The sequence below is a fragment of the Balearica regulorum genome, chromosome 2, assembly GCF_011004875.1.
Source record: "Balearica regulorum gibbericeps isolate bBalReg1 chromosome 2, bBalReg1.pri, whole genome shotgun sequence".
In the NCBI taxonomy this organism is placed as follows: Eukaryota; Metazoa; Chordata; class Aves; order Gruiformes; family Gruidae; genus Balearica; species Balearica regulorum.
Window position 1 is genome coordinate 115,585,093 of NC_046185.1, and position 20,919 is coordinate 115,606,011.

The 20,919-nt window shown below is 43.3% G+C and overlaps 1 protein-coding gene across 5 annotated transcripts in view; it reads left to right on the forward strand.

The window, feature by feature from the left end:
- Positions 1–20,919, forward strand: part of SEPTIN7 (septin 7) — a 283,522-nt gene that overhangs the window by 186,729 nt on the left and 75,874 nt on the right. For 2 of the 5 annotated variants that reach the window (XM_075745447.1, XM_075745449.1), the window contains exon 1: positions 14,873–14,894. The exons of 1 other annotated variant lie outside the window; for it this stretch is intronic. The gene's annotated coding sequence lies outside the window, so the exon portion shown is untranslated. Of the gene's footprint in view, positions 1–14,293; positions 14,895–20,919 lie in introns of those variants that run through there. 2 more of the 5 variants (XM_075745450.1, XM_075745446.1) reach the window with 2 other exon arrangements.

Here is a 20,919-nt window from a genome sequence, read left to right on the forward strand (position 1 = left end):
CAAAAGCTGTTGTGGTGAAGCCTACAGTAAACAGGCTTTTGTTTTATCCTCCTCCTCCCCATGTTAATTGTGACAGATACAGCCTGACATCATTGTAATCTGGGAACCAGATAGTTAGGAGAGGAATTGCAGCCACACCAGCACTTAGCTTTCATCTGACTTCTTTTTGATCTTTGATCTGTTTAGCTGGCTAATTAAGAAGCTTGAATCAGCACCTTGCCGAAATAGATTTTGTTTTTTTCCATACCTGTGATCCTCAGAAAGATCATCCAGTGTCCTCATGTTCAGTGAGAAACATGTTACTTGTGAGTCTTTCAGCTCTGTTCATTTAGGTGACCATATAAATGTGTGCTGTGTTCTACCGTGGAACCTCCTCTTTCTGCATTTCCTATTTTAAGATGAGTTGAGGGGGGGAAATATAAGCCTTGACATCACATTTTGCAAAGGAAGCAAATGCACTCCTCCCTAAATTCTAAATGAATGGCCTTTTAAGGTGACTGCTGAATTAAATTCCTGAATGATGAAATCAACAGGCATGAGAAGGTTCTTATTTCCGAAAAAGAAAAAAGCTGCAGGAAAAAGGAAAAAAAAAAAGAAAGAAAGAAAAACACCCAGTAGTGTGATTGCAGGGCTGAGAGCTGAATAGGAGCTGTTTACACTGACTCAATAAAGATACTTTACTCAGCTTTGGTAGTAATACAGCTTCACAGGCTGAAGGGAAACGGGGATATACATATTCTGAGCCTGCTAAGCTTCTCTAATGTAAGACATGTGCATTTAGTTGAAGTCCTGAAATACCTCACTGAGAAGAAAGATGATCAAAACCCCAAGCACATCTTTCTGTTTATCATGCATTACATATTTCTGACATACTTTAGGCAGTACTGTATGCAGCCAGCATCAATCTTTGTATATATAATATGCCTGTAAGGTATGAAGCTAAACCTCCGTTTCTGTGGAAGACCTAAAATACCCTTAAGACAGAGTAAAAATAATCTCATTAGGGGAATGGGGCACGTCTGGACATTCTCAGGATAGAAGCTCTACCCGAGCACAGCTTGCTGCTCTACCCTTGCAGGGGGAAATCACAGTGAATCAAATCTCCATGAAACACAGAAAAGAAAAAACTCCTTGTAATCTTGAAAAAAAAAGCCAGACACCTCCATGAAAGCTGTAAACTCCCTTGAGCATGGGAGGTCATTAGTGGTTGATTAACATTACCAGAGCACTTTTCTATCATTTTTCACAGGTATATTGCAGAAAGACAAGAACACAATGGACATGAAATCTAGCTCCAGTTTTCTTCCTCTCCTTATACCTGCTGTCCCAGTGTAACTCCAAAACCTGGATCTTCACCGGACTTTCCTCCACAACATGTTCTGTTGTTGGGACTTCCCCTGTGATTAGAGTGTTGACAGCAATACGAGCTTTAGGGCAGGAAAGGTAGGTACTGTTAGGCATTGGTATTTTTTTTACTACTGCCTCAACCAGGCTTGCTTTAAGTAAGGTTAGACCACACAGTGATAAAACACTGACGTCTTATCTTAATTGTTCTCAGTGTTGCAATAGGCAATGGTGCTACACCATAGATAACTGAATGTTAGGAGAGGCTGGCTATTTTAGACAAGCCTACATCTGCAGGAAGGAAGGGAATATGACACCTCTGTAGGACCTTAGTTTTAAGAGAAATGAAGCAAAAAGCAGTGTTTTTCCTTTTTTGAATGTAATTCCTACTACCACCACAGATTTACAGGTGGTAAATTAATTACTTAGTTCAAATAGGGAATGAAGAGGGAGCTGAGTGATGGCTTGAAGACCTTCTGTAGCTTAGGCACTTCAGTGGACCAGAAGGACGTTAGGGACGGATTATCATGACAGGCAGGGGAACACCACAGTCAAAGCGACTTTCTGTGTCATAATCTGGAACTAACCTGAAATTGAGTATCTCAGCAGGAGATGTGGCAGCACTACACTCTTTTAACTTCTGTCGTCTTTTGCTCTTTATTTACTAAAAGAGTGAATTCTGAGTTTTGGACCCCACATACATTTTATCCATAGCAACCACAACACTTCCCTCAGATTTGCTGAACGTAAGTCTTTAATTTAGAACAAGGAAGATGGATCTTCCCCCTGAGACTCTACTTCTGAGCTTAACTGAAATTTAGAAGTCAGCATCTTTGTCAGCATCAGGGCTTCCTGGTGGCCCTTCCCATCTTAGAGTCTCCAAACTCTGGCTTAGCAACCCATGACCTTTGCTAGCAATCACTGGGAAAGTGCTGAAGAAAAATTGTTGAGTGATGACTCACTCTACCACAGTTTGGTTGCTTTATCATTTTCTAATGCTGCTGATGGGAAGATATTTTCTATTGTGAGAGGCTTGTTTTCCTGCTCCATAGGAACAATGATCCATAAGGATTTCCTGAGAAGTGACTTCTCCTTACAGTGTGTGAGATTTCTTGTCTCTTAGCTCCTGGAAAGCTAATTGAATTAACCATCACCCAGTTACTTATTACCTTCCTGTCCCCTCTTGCCTTTTCAACTCTTACTTTAACGCAGAGGGCTCCTCATAGGACACAAGCACTGGGAAACAGGGTGTGAGTAATGAAAAGCCTTCATAAATCACCAGCGGAGGAGGAAACGCGTAGGACTGGGCTAGAGCAATCAGCAGTCGCGTGTGGACGACAGCGTGGGGGGTTGCACATGGAAAGAAGCAACGCTGCGGGTTCAGTCCTGGCTCTGCTGGCCTTCGGTGTGAACTCCAGCTTGAAACAGCCATGGCCAATGACAAGGGTCACAGCGGAGGACTTCTTTCTTCTCTGACTGGAAACAGCACTTGGGGCTTCTTAAGAAAGCAAAGGCGCAACAGCAGTCAAGGTTTATCTGCTTGGGCAAAAGGCCCAAAGCCACTACATTCTTCTCCTTTTATTTACAGCCTTCGGCGAGGACTCCTTTCCTCTGATGATCTCAGATTGTAACGTTTCATTGCAAGCACAGCTGGATGTTTTGGGCAGCTTATAGGCAGAGCTGCACCTGTTAGACTAGATGCTAAGAAAAAAGACATTTTCTGACAGATACAGGGAGATTGTCTAATGAGTGACATATTGCTGGGCCAAAAGAGTTTCTTAAGACCATCCTGTGTGACCTCCTGCATTGACCATTTGTTGACTCCTGGTTGGGTGACAGAAAGTTTTTTTAAGATGATAACAAACCTATAGAAATTACTCTGATCTGATGGTGAGTATGGGTGAATATGTGTGTGTGCCTTTAGTTTGGTGGGGTAGAAGAGACGTCAGTCATACTGCATAGCTCGCTATTGTCCCTTTTTCTGCTCCCAGGAGGCCGGGAGAAGCAGCTGTATTGCAGGGGTGCCAACCGTCAGCAAAATACAGCAATTGTTTTATGAGTTTAATGCTCTTTATCTCCTAATTTATTTACCAGGGGCATGTCTAATGCTCAGTGAAAGCCAGTTTGCTGAGGAGAAGAGTCTTAAAAATACCCTTCCATTTGCTAATGTGTTATTTCTTATTAAATAAAATTGTTATGGTTTAGAAAATTAAAGCTTTATTTAAAAAAACCAAAACCCCAAACAACTGTGGCTGGAGAGTGAATTACCTCCTCAGCTCATGCTGAGAGAAGACAGCAGCAGGTAATGGAAAGCAGGTCAACCAGGTCTCGTCTCCTTTTTCAGATTACTTGCCCCAGCGAGGATGGGGACCCCATTGCCCTGACAGTATACGGTCCCTGCCCCAAAGGCTCACACACTGGAGGGTGAGCGCTCACCTCGTGTGACTGTGTCTGAAGGAGTTCAATCTTATCGCCACGCAAATGCGAGAAAGCTGCTGGCTTGGTATTTGCTAGCTCAGGTATTGCTAACTCCTTCGTGCTTACGTACAGCTATCTGTAGTGGCTGGGACTCCACGGTGAGCACTGCCAACCTCTGTACCAAGTGGAATTAACTGCAGGACAGAGGCCCGCTGCGGAGTAGGTAAGAGGGATCTAGAAAAGCAACGGAGGCCAGACAGCATTAGATAAATGGCAGTGAGAAAGCCTGCATTAATAGCACTAATGTAGCTGTGTTTCCTGAAAAGAGAGCAAGAAATTCCCCAGTGTAGGCATACTTCTTGTTGGCCAAAAAGCATTCTGAATTCCTCAATAATCAGGCAGGAAGTGGTAAAATCCGTCAGACAAAATGACCAATATGTTATTTTTTCCAATATCAGAAATATATTTTAGGTCATAAATATGAGAGAAAAACATTTTGTGGCCAATCAGATTTATTTTTTCAGCCATACTAAATTTGTTGGTGATGTACAGCAAATGGAATTTCTGTACACAAAAATGTATTTTAAGAACTCTGTTTCAGATCAGTACTTTACCTTATAGGTGCATTACTCAGCAGCACTCACTGCTCTTTCAAAAATTTGCACAAATAGAAATTGTGTTTTAGTATTTTCCCAGTCAAGTAATCAGAGAGAAAAGCAGAATTATAATAACCATGGGTTTTGTGCCGCCTGTGAACAGCTGGACTTTCTACCACAAACGAACACAAAACATAGGCTAATTTCTGATTTAATTTCTTCACTTTGTGTGATCACTCTTGTCTAGTTTCCTCCATGACTGAAGTCAAAGTGTTGACTCTGTATCACAACAGGACTACACTCTTATACCTAGCTTGCTTTTGGTTGGCCATTCTGAGAACCTCCTACCAAGATTTTCTGTTGTCTCCATTTTAGGCATTTTAGAGGAGCTCTGTCTTTTCTTTTGCGGTTAGTAAGACCCACTTGCTGCAGCTGCCTGAGTTCAGTCAGCAGAGTAACACTGATTTCTTCCAGCTTCTTTGCTTGTAGATAAAGAGGAAAGAGGATGCTAGCTTAATAACTTCTTCTCATTGTGCCCCAGAGGTTAGGCACCTTACCATATACAGATGTTATCAAAAATGGAATCATTTTATAAATAAACTGTGAATTAACAGCAGTCTGGATAAATGTATGCTCTGGTTCAAGACTGATGTATTCCATTCTTTGAGAATATTCTCTAAATAAACAGAATGTTTTCATTTTGTACTTTGTTATGATTTATCACATTGTGGTTTATTTAAGTCTTTCAATGCTCTCTCTTCCATTTGCTGAACTTTAGATATGGAATTAAAATACCCTTGACTGCACAGTCTTCCCTCTGTGTTCGAAGGAGAAGCCATGTAGCTATCACAATGGATTAAGATGTCCTGCATTAAAAACCTGTGTCACTTTTGCAACTGTGCGCATTTATGCAACAAGACATCAGTAGCTAATGGGTCCATCCAAGACATTAAGTTGAATGGACACTTTTTTCATAGCTGTGGTAATTATGAATACTCTGAAAAAGGCTGCTTTGCCAATTGTAGCCCACGAAAATTGAATACTGTTCTCTAGCAAAAAATGCTCTGCAAGTATTCAGCCATCTTATTCCATTACATGCTGTTACAAAAAGAAGCGACTTGTTTATTCATTGGAAGTCACAGGCACATACACTAGATCTTTTGAAGGTCCATAAATGCTGCTTTAGCCTGCTTTCTGTCAAAGGCGTAGGCTCAAGCTAAGAACATCTCTACAGGGTTACTTCTCCATTTATCTGCTATGGACAGCCCATAGCACTAATAGGTCCGTAATCAGAAAAACTCAATGATCCCCAATTCTTTCATATAGAATTCCAACAGCCACCTTTGCTCTCCGGCCTCAGCCACAACAGAGTTATGGGGTGATCCACAGGGATCTGCAGGGAAAGGATTTCCTCTGGGGGACATCCCCCAAAACATCAGGACCAAACTCTCAAATGCATCCAAACCAACTTTTTTTGAGAACTAGGGTTTTCCAGGAAATAATATTAATGGTGTTGAGGTATGTTCACAATAAACACCTTCTGCTGTTACCAAACATATCAACTTCCATTGGGTATTTAGTTATGCCTTAAACCATTTATTTACTGTCTAGTTATGATTCATATAACTATATATTGCTGCCAAGTGAATTCCATTACCATGGGGATATTTGCAGACATTTTAAATAGTTGAGATAAATACAATTAACTAGAAAAACACCAAGAAATAAATTTATATAAAATGAGAGATTGCTGGCTTGCAAACTGGAATTAAATAGACTGAATTTTTGGACCAGCTAGTCAACACAGCAGTAACTGCATGAGCTGCATAATAATATGCTACAGGTAGAACAATACTATAATTCTTTTTGCAAGAAAAGCAGTCAAAACACTTTTTAAAGGATAATGTAGGCAAATACTTGCTTCCTACACAACTGAACCCTGTTTCAGCAACATTCAATTCTTCAGTTAGCTATTTCAATGAAATAAAGAACGCACAGCAACTAGCCTGTAACTGTCATGTCCAATATACTACTTCTATCACAGTGTCTTTGGTGAAGATGAGTAATATCTGAAAACAGGCATGGGCATTACAAATGCTAGAGTATTCATAAAACATGAAGTCATGCAACTAGGCATTTCATGTATAAAAAAGAGAGTGGGTTTATTTAGCATATTTTATAACAGAGGTGTTCCCATGCACTCTGTAGAGCACAAGATTAATGATCAAAAAGTGCCATCAATGTATAACCAAACAGTATATGCTTCACATATAGTCAGCCACAGTTTTTAACCACAGTTTTTACCGAACATTGGACATTACATTAGACTGTTAGATTAAAAAAAAAAAAAAAAAAAAAAAAAAGAAGAAATGTTGGCAAGGAGGTTAGAAACATCCTGGTAGGAAGAGTCCATGCTGCCTGTTTATCCAAGGACATTTAATGGCCACATATCCAGAAGTGGGGAAAAAACTGTTGTTTCGTAAAACACATCTATGATATTATGCAAATAATCCCAATCCTAATTTTTCTACCCTAACATAGATTATGCATGTTACATTAAAATGTATACACTAGAAGAACTGATCCTGAAGTTTGGCTCTGTAACAAGCATATAATTTCTCCAAAAGCTCTCTTACACTCTAACTTTCTGTTACTACAATGATACAAGAACTTTGCTTATCTGGAAGACCAAGGATATGTCTTGGGTTATGCTAATGGATCTACTTTGAAATAAGCTCTTGAAATATTCTTGGCTTATATAGTGGATTCATCATCAAAAAGACCATTATCTTCCATTATGAATCCCAAACGTCTACATAACAGATTCTTTCAGAACTGTGCTCTGTTTCTAGTATTGCTCAGTCATCACAGCAAAATCACTAAGTACCGTTCTCCTTATGTAAAAAAGCAGTTCAGCATGATGTAATTCAGAATGCAAATATGAAGAAGTAATCTCAATTAAGTTTCAGCATTTTCCTCATTATGCACCTATAATTTAACTAACTGGATTGAACTATAATGTGTTTTGAATATTTCTATACTGTTACATTCATATTTCAGATAATCATGGTTTTCTCAGAAAACATAGTTTTGAGAATTTTTTCCCCCTGATAATAGACAGATTTGACCTGTAGGAGATTGTACAACCAATTGCAAAATTCCCACCATCATCAGTGGCAGTAGGCTTTGGTCAGTTCCACGTGTAAACAGACACCAATCCTTACATATAGCTTAAAAAAATAGTTTTTGCTTTATTACTTATTGGTAAGTGTTTTCTATCACCTTTTGTTGCAAAGGAGAAATGAGTACCTCTGTTGGATTAACTAGAGCTACATGCATAAGTGTGTTCAGTTTAATGGCTGCTGCTAGATAAACTATCACCAAAGCCCAAAAAACAGGTACAAATAAGCCACCCTCTGACAAAAGCAGGAGATAAAGCCAAGCCGTGAACTGTAAAGATCGTATTCATTGACTCTAGCCCCACAGTTCAACAACTGGTTTTCAGCTGGAACCTAAAGATGAAAAGCATGTGTGATATATGAAAATGAAAAGTGGAACTGAGTATCTGAAAAGTGACTTTCAGGAAGCATAGGGTGGATACTCTGGTGCAAAAGCACCAATAATTTTGTTCATGCAAAGCAGCTGGTCAGAAAAAAACAGGAAGGAGAGTCTGACTACCTTGGGTGAGTTACATGTGTATGCAGGGTAGATTAGACAAGTGTGAAGGCTTAAGTCCTCCTCTCTGTGAGGTGCTGTGCTCCTGATGGCCACAATGAGCAACTAATCTATTCAGAGTGCCAGATGCAGCCTCAAAGGGTGGATCTGGGAGCCGGATCACATGCACGTCAGAAGGGTAACCACAGCTGTGGACTCGGGACCTGCCTACCCAGAGGGAGCAGGGTCCAGGCCGGTCCGACTTGCGGTACGAATGGAGAGACTTGTTGCTTTGGGATGAGTTTGGAGAGGACTCCAGATGGTAGGTAGCCCAGTAACTGTTGTCAGAAGCTAGAGTCCTGTTTTCACAGATAAAGGGAATGGAACAAAGTGACAAAGCCATTAAAATGCCAGTAAGTAGCATAGTCTGCCACACTTCGCTCCAGTCGTCCCTCCCCAAGGCCTTGACGTGGCATACCCCTACCTCAAGTCTAATGTCAAGAACTAAACGTACTATTGCTTCAGAGTTTTCAAGGACAAAGCCCGATTCAGTGTTCCTAGGGTGATGCAGACGTCCTTTAATCAAAAGGGGACAAGTGGAAAATACAAAGCTGGACTGCTAGGACCACAGTGGCACAGGGTACACAGTACTTCTTTCCTATCTGAACCCGTCATTGACTTTACTTTTTATAGAAACAATGTTCCGATATAAGTAAAGAGAATAAAGAGCCAATTATTGTACATACCAAATTCATCTGTTTCCATTCTGTAATATTTGACTATTATTTATTCTATAATATTTTCCTTCTGGAATGAAAAAAATCAACTGTCTAGCATTTATGCAGGAAGTTAATTTTAAGCTCATTAATTCATTTTAAGAAAAAATATTTTTCTTTTGGAGGGCCTAAGTCCTTTCCTTAAGTTAAAAAAAAACAGTAATAAAATGCCACATTACATTAATTGCCCAGTATTTTTTTTTTCCTAATGTAATACGCAAAGTATGACAGCATTACCTTATGCTAGACTAGGAAGAACTTTCTGACATAAAGAGGCAGTAAGCCCAACTCTCCAAAGGCCTTGCTCTCACAGTGGTAGCAGTATGAGCAGACCCTTAATGCCCGTGGGACTCTGCTGAGACACAATGGTTCATCGGTGTATGTTTGGCTGCAGCATTGGTTATTAATGATTACACATCGAGGTATACAGAAAGCCTCTTAAGGATGTACTGAGACCTGCCCAACCCCGATGGGGTTTACTTATTAACAAATAAACAAACGGAGAACTGGAATTACAGGACACGCATCGCACACAATTGCCTTGCTCCTGGTCATCCGAGCAGTTGCTGCTGCTGCCTGCAAACAGAGGGGCGGAAGGGTGAGAGGGACCTTTGCTTCAGGCTCCGACTCCCTGGCGTAGGAGATATCGCTTTCAATCTGTCGGTTCACCAGCTTCCATCTGTGGATATTGTACAAACAACATACTAGATGGTGCATTTCTCAAATAGTTTAACGTTACTGGAAATCTGCTGTGTTTCCCAAGCCACAAGTCCTTCACAAGGATGAAGGAAACTACCATGAAGGTTGTATCTCACCTCATGTAAGGAAGCAATCGTTACTGATATGAGTACGTGACTAATGGTTAGGCTGCCTTCCTGCTTCTACTGATCTATATTCCCCACTACGTAACTATAACTGCACAAAGCAACCATTTTCTACCTTAAACAATAAGTGCATGTGTGTGCCTCTCACAAGGATCACATCATTGGGTCGTAATCTATCAAAGCCTCTTTCTTTAGATAATTGAAGTAATGGATGTATACCAGGATGATACAGTAAACACAGTACAAAACAAGAGATGCTGTATTTTTCCCATAGCAATTGTTCAATAGAAGCCTGTGTTCATAACTTTTACAGCATTTTATAAGCTTTTGCTGTTGAACATAGCTCGCTCTTATTGTTGCAGAGCATTTTTTTAACAGCAAATGGCAAGACATTAAAGGGGGCCAAGAGGTATACATTTTATGTTGCTTCATTTGTATATTTGTAGAATAATGTTGTAGGTGGCAGCCAAAGACAGCTGTGATGGCAGCAACAACAATAGTTAGGATAGTTGGTTACTGTGCTGCTTGTGAGTTTGCAAGGGCTTTCTGTTTCATGACAACCCTCCTCTGAATACAGAAAAGCACCACAAATACAGGCCTGATTCTGGAAACCTTTATTCAGACAAGTGGCCCTACTGACTTGGTATGTCTCAAAAAAGGAAAGGGTTGATGGCCAAGACATCAGAGCCCAATTGGACGTGACACCAGATGCCTCATACTATTGTTAGCATTTGTATTACCATTGTGTTGGTAATACATTTCTTGTGCTAGTGAAAGAAGCAAAATGGCAGCATTTATAAAAAGATCATCCAATGTAAAGGGCAACAGATGTCAAAGAGGCAACAAAGTACACGTACAGGAGACATTTCTGGTCAGCATGACAAGCAGTGGTCAAAGGGTGGTCAAGATGCTGGTAGGCATTACTGCAAAGCTGAGATTTAAGGATGGGTTTGAAGGAGGATACTGTGCTTATTATTTAGTGTTGAGCATCCTCAGCCTCCTATCTTGCAAGAGCTAGGCTGTTTACAGGAGCGGGAATTTAGGACTTCACCCAGTTGGTATAATGAAACTGGTTGTTTTGGCAAGGGATTGCTTGGTATGCAAAGATCTGTCACCCTTGCAGAGCAGCTCAAAAGGATGCTGCATACGTTGGACCAACTGAGCGAGTGCGATTTGGTCCAGAGATGCACCACGTGCCCTACAAACCCAGGAGGTATTGGAGTTGCCATGCAGGAGCAAGCGAACAGGGCACAAGCGCAGCAATTCCACCACATCCCATGCTGGAGCTAACGCCATGTGCAAATTCACTTAGTAAGTCAGGTCTGCTTGCTTTAAAAAAACCCAAACTAATCCAAAAAACAAACCCAAACTAGTCTTCATATGTCTCACTGGCAAGAAGACACTGAAACTGGCTGGGTTGGTTGGGAACCAACCTGGCAGCAACCCTAGTTAGCAGGTTTTGTAAATAAGGTGAGCGGGTTTTGTTTCTGTATCTGAAGACAAGAAGGACACAGATGGGTTCTGAGTGGTGGCAGGTAGCGTTCTACATTTAACTTCGCAAAGCTTTTTATTAATTTCACAAAAAGCAGTCACAAGATGTATCTTCTTTCAAAAGAATCAATTTAAATAGAATCTGAAGAGTCTTGAAAAGTACTTGCTGAGTTCAGTTTTTTAAAGTTTAGTAACAGATTTAGTCAAGTCTTTTCCTTTTGAAGGATGAACAGCAGATTGTTACAGGAATGGAAAAGTTTGGATTTATTATATTGTACACAGAACACAGTATTCTTCAAACCTCAGGGACTCATTTGCATTTGTTTTATTTCTTCTCAAAATGCACACAATTTTGCAGAATCTTCCTAACCCCATAAATTACCGTATGAAAAGAGAACACACCCCCCCCCCCGCTATTCACAACAGAAAAATGGGACATTAACCTCACATAAAACCCACTGGTTTGCATCTTGCTTCCTCATTTATGCCTGTGCCAGTTCTGCAGTAGATTTCAAAGGTGCAAGCTCACTTTTGTTTTTCCAATGATCAATCCACAAAGTAATGTCTTACTTAAAAGGAAATTACTTTAAAAGCATCATTCCCTTGTCAAAGATATCCCCATCAGTTACATACTATTTTCTCAACACTGCTTGTCTGAAAACCAAGATAAATGTTTTTAAGCAATTTGAAGCCCTTACTACAAGAGAGAAAACAAGTATTATCCTTATTGTTTGTTTTCCCACAATGTATTTTTTATGGGAGAGCTGCGGGGACCATATTTTGTATTCAATGAACAACTTCTGTGGTGTAAAATGTCTCTTTTTGGTATTCAAATAACCACAAAAGCAACGCAGCTATATCTCATTGCCATGGACACTACCACCTAAACCAACCAGAATAAAAAAAAAAAAAGGTTATTTCTTACCTCATCCATTGTGAAAGACACAGATCTACGAGATAACATTTGGCAGTCCTGTGACCAACGATAATAAAAATCTCTTTCCCTTGGGCATCCGAGAACCACAGTATATTGTAACACTTCCAGTTCTTAGTGCTGAACCACATTGTGCAGGGCTGCATACCTTCCTGAAAACATGATGCACGTTCCTTGTTGTCATAAAAAGTATTTGTTTACCAAACGCAGCCAAAAAAAGAAACTCAGACTTTAGACAAGACAGAATTGGATGGAAAATGGTAAGAAACAAGGACAATCATAGTGTCTTCATGGTTGCTCCTGCCTGCCTTGCTACAACTCTACCCACAGAAATACTGTGTTATTAAAATTTTCCCTTTTGCTGCTGAAATGAAAATTGCTGCTTTCATCCTTCTAGTACCAGGGCATGCTCTTAAAATGTACTTTTAATAATGGAAGAAACAAATTATATAATGAACAATAAATTAAGATTTTTTACCTTTTTGCCAAGTACCTCTCCCTATTAGAGAAGTGCACTGTGCCTTGTGTGAAAGAAAAGGCAAGGAACAGACCATACTCAGAAATCCCTAACACAAAATAAAGCATGTTAAGTTTCAAATCACAAACTATAAATACAGCTTTCCAGTATTTCAGTTTGGGCATAAAATATCCCAGAGTTTAAAAGGCTCCAAAGATACCTGTCCCAAACATAAAAAGGAAATACAACATTGAAAGCTGTATCGGTATAGGAAAGGCAAAAGTAATTCTTCTGCCTCTCTTAGGAGTCCATCCTTTTCCAGAGTCACTTCTTTACTGCAGAGGACGTTTACCCTGACTGATAGCAGCATGTCAAAGGAGCCAATTCACGGTCTCGGGGATGTGCTAGACCAGCCCAAAGAGTAGGGCTCGTCAGGGTGATTCCCAGGGTGCACAAGAACCCCTTTGGCATCCTAGAAGGATTTTACCTGGTGCCTGCCAACAGCTGCGTTCAAATCACAGAATCACAGATTGGTAGGGGTTGGAAGGGACCTCTGGAGATCTAGTCCAACCCCCCTGCTAGAGCAGGATCACCTAGAGCAAGTCACACAGGATCGTGTCCAGGAGGGTTTTGAATATCTCCAGAGAAGGAGACTCCACAACGTCTCTGGGCAGCCTGTCCCAGTGCTCGGTCACCCTCACAGTGAAGATTTTCCTCATGTTCACATGGAACTTCCTGTGTTCCAGTTTGTGCCCATTGACCCTTGTCCTGTCACTGGGCACCATTGAGGAGAGTCTGGCCCCTTCCTCTAGACATCCACCCTTTAGATATTTACAAGCATTGATCAGATCCCCTCTCAGTCTTCTCTTCTCCAGGCTAAACAGGCCCAGCTCTCTCAGCCTTTCCTCATACGAGTGATGCTCCAGTCCCCTCATCATCTTTGTAGCCCTCCGCTGGACTCTCTCCATCAGTTCCCTGTCTTTCTTGAACTGGGGCACCCGCAACTGGTGGGCTAAAAAAATGGTATTTTATATTTTTAAAAATGAGTCCTCATTCATTTTGGAGAACTTGGGCACGAAATTATCACTTGCTGATGGCAAGAAAGGCCAGGCTTCCAGCCCATTTGTTGGTCTGACGGTGGGGAAACTACCGGCTCAGTAGTGCCTTCACCTCCCCGCCGCAGAGGCAGCCGGGTAGAGCCCACACCAGCCTGAAAGCCGCCGGCGTCCTGCCGGGAGAAGGGCCCAGTCCGCCTCGCCCCGGCGGGGGCAGGCCGGCGTGTTGTCCGCCAGGGCCCGCAGCCGCGGCGGGGAGCCGTTCCACGCCCGCCTGGGCGGTGGCTGCGTGAGTGATGCGATGGTTATGAATGGGACCCAACTGCCTCATTCGGGGGCGGCAACGCTGGAGGGAGAGCCCGGTGCCAGCCCGCCGCGGCTGGGCCCGCTCAGCCGTGTGGGCGGAGGGGCTGCGGGAGGGCGTAGCGGGGGAGCTGCGGACCGAGCGTTCCCCGGCGATAAGGGCGGCTGGTGGACCCTCGCCCCAGCGCCGCCGGCCGAAAGGCGGCCCAGGGGCTGCCGCTGCCTCCCCAGCCCCTCTCCCCGTCCGCTTGGTTCCTTCTCTTGCCGGCCTCTCGCACACCAACTGCGTGAGCGCGCGGGCGGAGAGAGCGTAAGGCGCCGTAGCGCTCATTGCGCTCCGCAAGGCGCGTACGGACTAGTGACGCTCCGAGAATAGCCCCAGAGAAAGGAGGGGGCGTTGTAACCGCCTCGCCCAGCCCGTCAAAGTCGGCGGCCATCTTTGTTTCGGGCAAAGCCCTGCGGCCGCCGTGGCGCTTTCGCGCTCCTGAGCGTGCCCGGTTTCAAAATGGCCACCGAGCGGTCTTTTTTTTCTCTGACACAGCGCGGGAGGAAATAACAGTTAGATCCCGGGTTGGGAGAGGCGGAGGTAGAGACGTGGGGATTGCGGCGAGACCCACGCCGAGCCGAGGGGCCGAGCCGGAAGCTGCCGCCACTGCGTGATCGGGGAGGCGGGCAAGGAGCGAGCGTGTGAGGAGCGGGGCGGAGGCGGCAAGGGAGAAAGAGGAGGAGCAGGCAGCGGCGAGGGGAGCGGAGCGGAGCCGCGCCGAGCTGAGCCGCTAAGTCCGTCCGGCCGCCAGAGCGGGCGCGCGTAGGCGCTGTGCGGAAGGGCCGCGGCCCCTCGGCGGAATCGGCGTAGGGGGCGTTGAAGAATCGCCGCGGCGGCCGCCGGGTTGGCTGGCAGGAGGCGCGCGGGGAGGAGGGGGCGGCCCGCTCGGTGCCGCCGCGGCTGAGGGAGGGCGGGCGGGCGGGCGGGCAGGCAGCCGGAGCCCAGCGTCAGCAGCGGCAGCGACACCACCGCCGCCGGCCAGCGCCATGGGTGAGTCTCCAGCCCGGGGCCGAGGCGCGGGGCGGCCGTGACAGTCCGAGGCGGGAGACTGCGGCCGCGGGGTCTCCATGATGGGTGGGCTGGGAGGCGGCCCGGGAGGAGCGGGGTGGGGGGGTGGGAGGGCAGCGGGCACCGCCGAGACCCCCATCCTGGCGGCGGGGACCGGCGGCCCCGCCGCGGGGCCCCCCGTCCTTCTCGCCGCCCCTTGCCTTCCTCCTCCTCAGATAGAGCTCCAGCCCCCCTCGCCGCCGCCTTCCCCCCTCCCCACAGTCACTTCCTGCCTCGCCGAAATTGTATAATGCCTGCGCGGAGCTGGGGAGCCAGGCGGCGAAAATGCCGGAGATATTTCTTCTCCCTCGCTTTCTCCCCTTCCCCCCCCCCCCCCCCCATCCCTCCTCCCCTTTTCTCTTTTTGCGCCCAAATTTGGGAGGGAGGAATTTGCTGCAGGAATTAAAGCAGCCTTCAAATATGCGGGAGAGGAGCGGGTGGGACTGAAATCACGGCGCCGGGGGAGGAGGAGGAGGAGGAAGAAGAAGGGGGCGCCTGTGCTGCGCGGGTGGGTGCGTGTGTGGCAGCGGGAGAGGGCCGAAGGCACCGCGGCGTGCTTGCCCGCCAGCCGCCTACCCGCCTCTGGAGCTTTTTTTTTTCCTTTTCTTTTCTTTCTTTCTTTTTTTTTTTTTTTTTAAGGCTTTTTTGGTGGGCTTTATTCCGCTCGGGTCTGGCTTTTATTTGCCGCTCGCCGGGGCGTGCGTGGGGCTGGTCGCCGCCTCCGCGGGGCGCCTGGTCCGCGCTGCCCCGCCACCCCGGCCGGCTCCTGCCCCTGCAGCGGCGGCCGGCTACGGACGGTCGTTTTTAAAACAAAACGAGAAATAAAATTAAAAATTCCAATTTACGAGCAGCTCCCCCCCCCCCCCCCCCCCCCCCCCCGGAAATCTGTATGAAACGCTTTATGAGCAGTTTCTCTGAGATCCCCTCGTTTAGCGAACCAGTGCTGCAAAATAAATTGGAGGGTGGTTTAGCGTTTCAGGAGGGTGACTGGGGAAAGGAGTGATTATATAGGAAGCTTTTTAATGGGCAACTTAAGGAAAAGCAGCTAAACTTCTTTTAGCATGAAGTTGTTGACTTCACGCTGAACCGCTTACGTACAAATGTAATTCTGTGAAAGACAACGTTCAAGAATCTTCTGTGTGCAGTTTGTGTGCCGCCTCCTGCAGATGAAAAATCTGTGAACATGAGACTGTCAGAAGTACCCGTTCACTGAATGTTTTTTCTTAGCCATAGGAATCTGCCTCTGACTGACAGTGGCTTTAGGTTATGTTCAGTGAAACAAATGCTTCCATATGTATAAATACTTATGATTTATATTAATGTTGGGACCAAAAAAATGTCAGCTTGTGTGAATATGCAGGCTCAGCTCCCTTGCAAGTTAGATGGGCTACTGCTGTACATCTCAGCTAAAAGGTAGACCATCCCTTCTTATTTAAGATTTTTTTTTTGTAGTAGTAGCGTTTCAGTGCTAAGTGATAACTTACTTTCTGACTAGAACTTTCACTGAGATATCAAGCTAATATTATTAATTCTGTCTATGTATATTTTAAAGCTTTTGCCTGCTGAAATGTTAGGAAATTGGGGAAGATATATTTTGTATAGTGTTTAACATCTTTCACTTGATACCTGCTTAGTTTGTAATGTTTGCATCTTGTTTGCTCTGTGAGATTACTAGTATCAGTGAATGTAAGAGCATTATTTTGTCTTGGCTTCAGATGACTGCTTTTTTTTTTTTTTTTTTTTAAGCTGACATGTGAATAACAAAAACCAATAAATAAAAATTTTACTTGGCAAAGCAGGTTTCAAAAAGCCATTACTGCCTTGTCTGTGGCGAAACCTGAATTGAAATGCAAGAACATCACCTGTTCTGTGTTTGCTACTATGGAAGAAAGGGTTGCTACTTAGTCATTCTGAAATTGAAGCAAATGCACACAAAACTGTGCACATCAGTCTGTGTGCTGATAATAACTCACAGCATTTCCTTCAGTTTACCCACAAGGACAAGTCACTAGTCTCAGTTAAAATAGTGCTTCAGATGTATACTCAGCGTGACAAACAAATGTGTGTTTGTGTATATGGGGATAAAAACCTGATTGTTTATCTTATGCAGAAATAAAGGATCAGATTTGTTGTCTTTGTAAGCTAAAATACAATAGATTTTGCTTTCTTTTTGCATAAAAGTGTCTAAATGTGCGGAGCAGAACTCTCTCCTTTTTCTTTAGCTGGCTGGCAACTTAGTGGTACTTTCATTACTCTCTTCCGTGGGTCAGGCTCATACTTCTTGTACTTTAATTTCTGCAGTTCTAGTAGCTTAACCCAGTGCTGCTGTGGTGGTGTTCTTAATACTGTCTTAAAATACGTGTTAAGACAACAAATAGATATAAAATATAATGGCTACAGATTCAAAACCTGACTTTAAATACAAAGTCAGTGAAGGAAAATTTGCCTTGGAGAAGGTGTAGGAGAGAGGTTTCTACTCAGAACTGTAGCGTGACATACATTTTTAGCTTTAATTTATTGCCAGACTGTTCACTTAACCTGTCTAGACCAGAGATGCGTATGTATGAGTGACGTTCTTTTTTCTGTAAGTTGGTGCTCTAGCTCCTGAAATAAGCTAGTTAATTGCAAATGTGTTCTCTGTAATTAGAATGGCATTTAGTCACCATTTAAGTAGTTTAGTTAAGTCTCGTTTAAATTAGTAATTCAAATTTGGGGTAGTGTTAAACTGTAGGCAGATACAAACTACTCCCTAGGAGGGTTTGAACATCTTGAACTGATGTTTGTAGATGTCTTGCAGAGGTGGGGGTGGTGGCATAGGTGAGGTAAAGACATTTCTCAACTGCGAGAGCCAGAAACTCAGTTCACGGAAACCTATGACTTCCTGTTCACCTTGCCAGAGTGAGTTTCGTGTATGTCAGGGTGAGTCAAATTGGACTTTTTTCCAGCCCTGGTTTAGTGGGAGCATTGTGATAGCTCTGTAATATTATCAGGTAGCTCTCTTCTATTGGTGTGTGTGTTTGTTTTTTTTATAGGAAAAAATCAAATCAGTATTTATTTACATAACTTGTAGTTTTGCCTTCTGCTTTAGTTTAATGCAGCTGCCCTGCAAAACCAGATATTTGCTGCATTGCAAGAGCATGGCTGTGAAGCTGCTGTAAGTTATGTCGTTCTTTGTGTTACATTAAAAATTGAAAAGTAACCAGTAGGCCCATAAGTACTTCAGAAGACAATATGTATCCACTTTCCTTTTGACAGAGTTTGAGCTAGAGGTACCTAAAACATGCTTGACTAAACCTTGTTCTGATGTACATCCTGGACTTACTTCCCGCAAAAGCCGCTTAATCTTACTTCTACTTTTTCTGCATCAGTGCTGTTCCACGCTTCTAAATGTGCCTTAGAGAAACCGGCCAGTCACACGCCGACTTCAGTGTCTGGACTGGTCGTGCCACAGCATGGAGCGGTGCACTGCCCGGTAGCCCTTCTTCAAGCCGCTTACGGGGAGTCTGTTCTTCAGTGATTCTAGCTCTGTAGCTTAGTTTCAAATGGCTCTTTGTGTGGCCATTTTCATGCCAAGTTTCTATCATTTAATGCAATGGTAGTTCAGAATGCATTTGCAAATAATTTTGGAAGCAGTATTACAGAATAACAACACTATGGGTGTTACATTCAGCAGCACTTAAGCAACTAAAATAGAACTGAATTATTTCTTAGTAGAACAGAAGATTTAGAAATTTTTTTTTCGTCGGCATTGAAGATCACATCTCGAGATGTAGAGGTTTTAATTGGGGTTTTTTTCCTGTTTTACATTTAACGGTTGTCTGCTTTTTGGTTGTTTTTTTTTTTTAACCTGAATATTAAAGATGTTAGGACTTATAAGCAGGGGGAGGATTGATTAAAACGTTAGGGAGTTTTCTTCCTCCTTTGACCCACTATAGCTTTAGGGGAATCAATACTAAGACACAGTACACAAAACTGCTGACAGTTTTGGTGTCAGCATTTTTAAATAGAGCTTTTTAAATAGAAAGATGGTATCATATTCACAAAAGATGTGAGACCTGAAGGAAAAAAAAAGTAATAATTGACTTCAGAATTGTCTTTCATTTGAACACAGAAAGGACTAAGGGGGGGGACAGTGGTCTTAGAAGCATGCTCTCAAAGGAGAGAATATCGCATACTAAGCTTTTTCCATTGCTTTGGGGTAAAGCATGACAGGAAAAATGACCAGAAAAAGAGAAATGCAAACTAGATATATCAAGGCATGCTCTTTAATGTTTTTGGTGACCATTGAGCTGCAAAGTAGCAGTTTATCAAATTCCAATCAAAATAGTCTTATCTATCATACAGTAATGTTATTACAAAGAGACCTTTCAGAAAGGCAGCCGAAATCATTGGTGGCAGAATTTCTGGTGTGACATTTGTGTGAAAAGGCATTGTAGGTCATTGCAGTTGATGCTGAGAAAAATGCAAGATGGCATGAATGTTGGTACTGGTGCCAGTGGTTGTCACTTTACTATGGGCAGCGGATTATTAGAAGAATTAATGTATGAAATATTACCTCTTTTTATATCTTATACATTAAAAGACCATTCATGTAATGATTCAAGTTGAACTTTAAATAAAATGAAATTTGACTTAGTGTGGTGGTCAACATTGCCAAGAATGCTTAAGTTAATGTTGACATTAAGCTTAAATAAAACCTTTTACAGTGTTGGCCAGTTGGAGTGTTTTAATCTCAGTTTATGTGTAATTCTTTCACAGTTTGCAGGAAGTTTTAGTATGCCCAGCAGTATTTTCAAACAGTATCCTCTGCTTTCCTTTTTGTTCTTTCTTAAGAACCTTATCATGTGATTTCATGGCTTGCGCTGGTATAACTGGACTGCAGCTGAAAAATACTGTCTTGATTGTGTGTTTTTTTCTCTTCTCCTTTGTGTTGCCTCTAGTGTTCATGTACTGGTATGATTAGATGAGCTTGCTGATGTAATGGAAAGTTAACCTTAGGGTAGAGTAGTTTTCCGCTGGATATGTGAACTAATCTGGCTTGTTCCCTAACTGTACAGCTACCAGAACCGATATGAGGGAAGCCTAAGCTGTACCCGATGCTATGGTTGTTGGGTGAATCTGTCGGCCAGCTGCTTGAAAGGAGGCAATTCTGCTGCTCTCCCCACCCTCACAGGGTGCCTCTTTGACCCGACAGTGAGTCAGTTCTTGGAGCTTAACTCATAGGAACTGCCTGTTTTTTCTTCCTCAAGATTATTTTTCTTTCTATCAGTTGAGGTCCCTGAACCTTTCATATCGTGGGATCACAGAAGTATTGGCATGAAAAAAGAAATGCAAGTGTGCTCTAGACAAGAGATGGAACTTCAGCCGACCACTTTGGCATAGACAGATATGCGCAATCCTGGTTAAGTGCCTGTTTTAGACTGGTATAACATGGCACTGCTGCAAAGAGAAGTGAGCTTGATTTTTCTGTTCCTACCCTAGCATTGAATCTTAATGTAGGCTGAAAGTTGTGGTAGTGTGCCCGAGGCAGAAGAGATACGTGGTAGTTGATCTAGTTGTACAACTTGTTTATTTCCATTCTACTGGTGGCTAGGATAGGGAAAGAGGAAAACCCTATCCTGTTGCAGGAATGAATGCTAGTGGCTAAAAGGTAGTACTCTCCCGTTGGTGCTGAGGCGATGACCTAGCTGAGGATAAACACAAGTGGGCAAAGTTTAATGGCTCTTGTTTCAGCTGCTATCATTTACTCCTTGAGCACTGAATGGGTGAGGTGACTTGTTTTTTGTTATCTGCTGTTGCATCATTACCTAGGATGTTTATGGTAATACTAATATTAGCATTAGGGCTTTCTTGAGTGATGTACAAAACTAAAGCCCTGGCTAATGATGGCTGCAGAAATCTGGCAGTGCAGAGGGTCTTGTAGTCCTGACCAGATTCTAACTGTGATGATACCTTAAGTAAGTTGAGATACCAG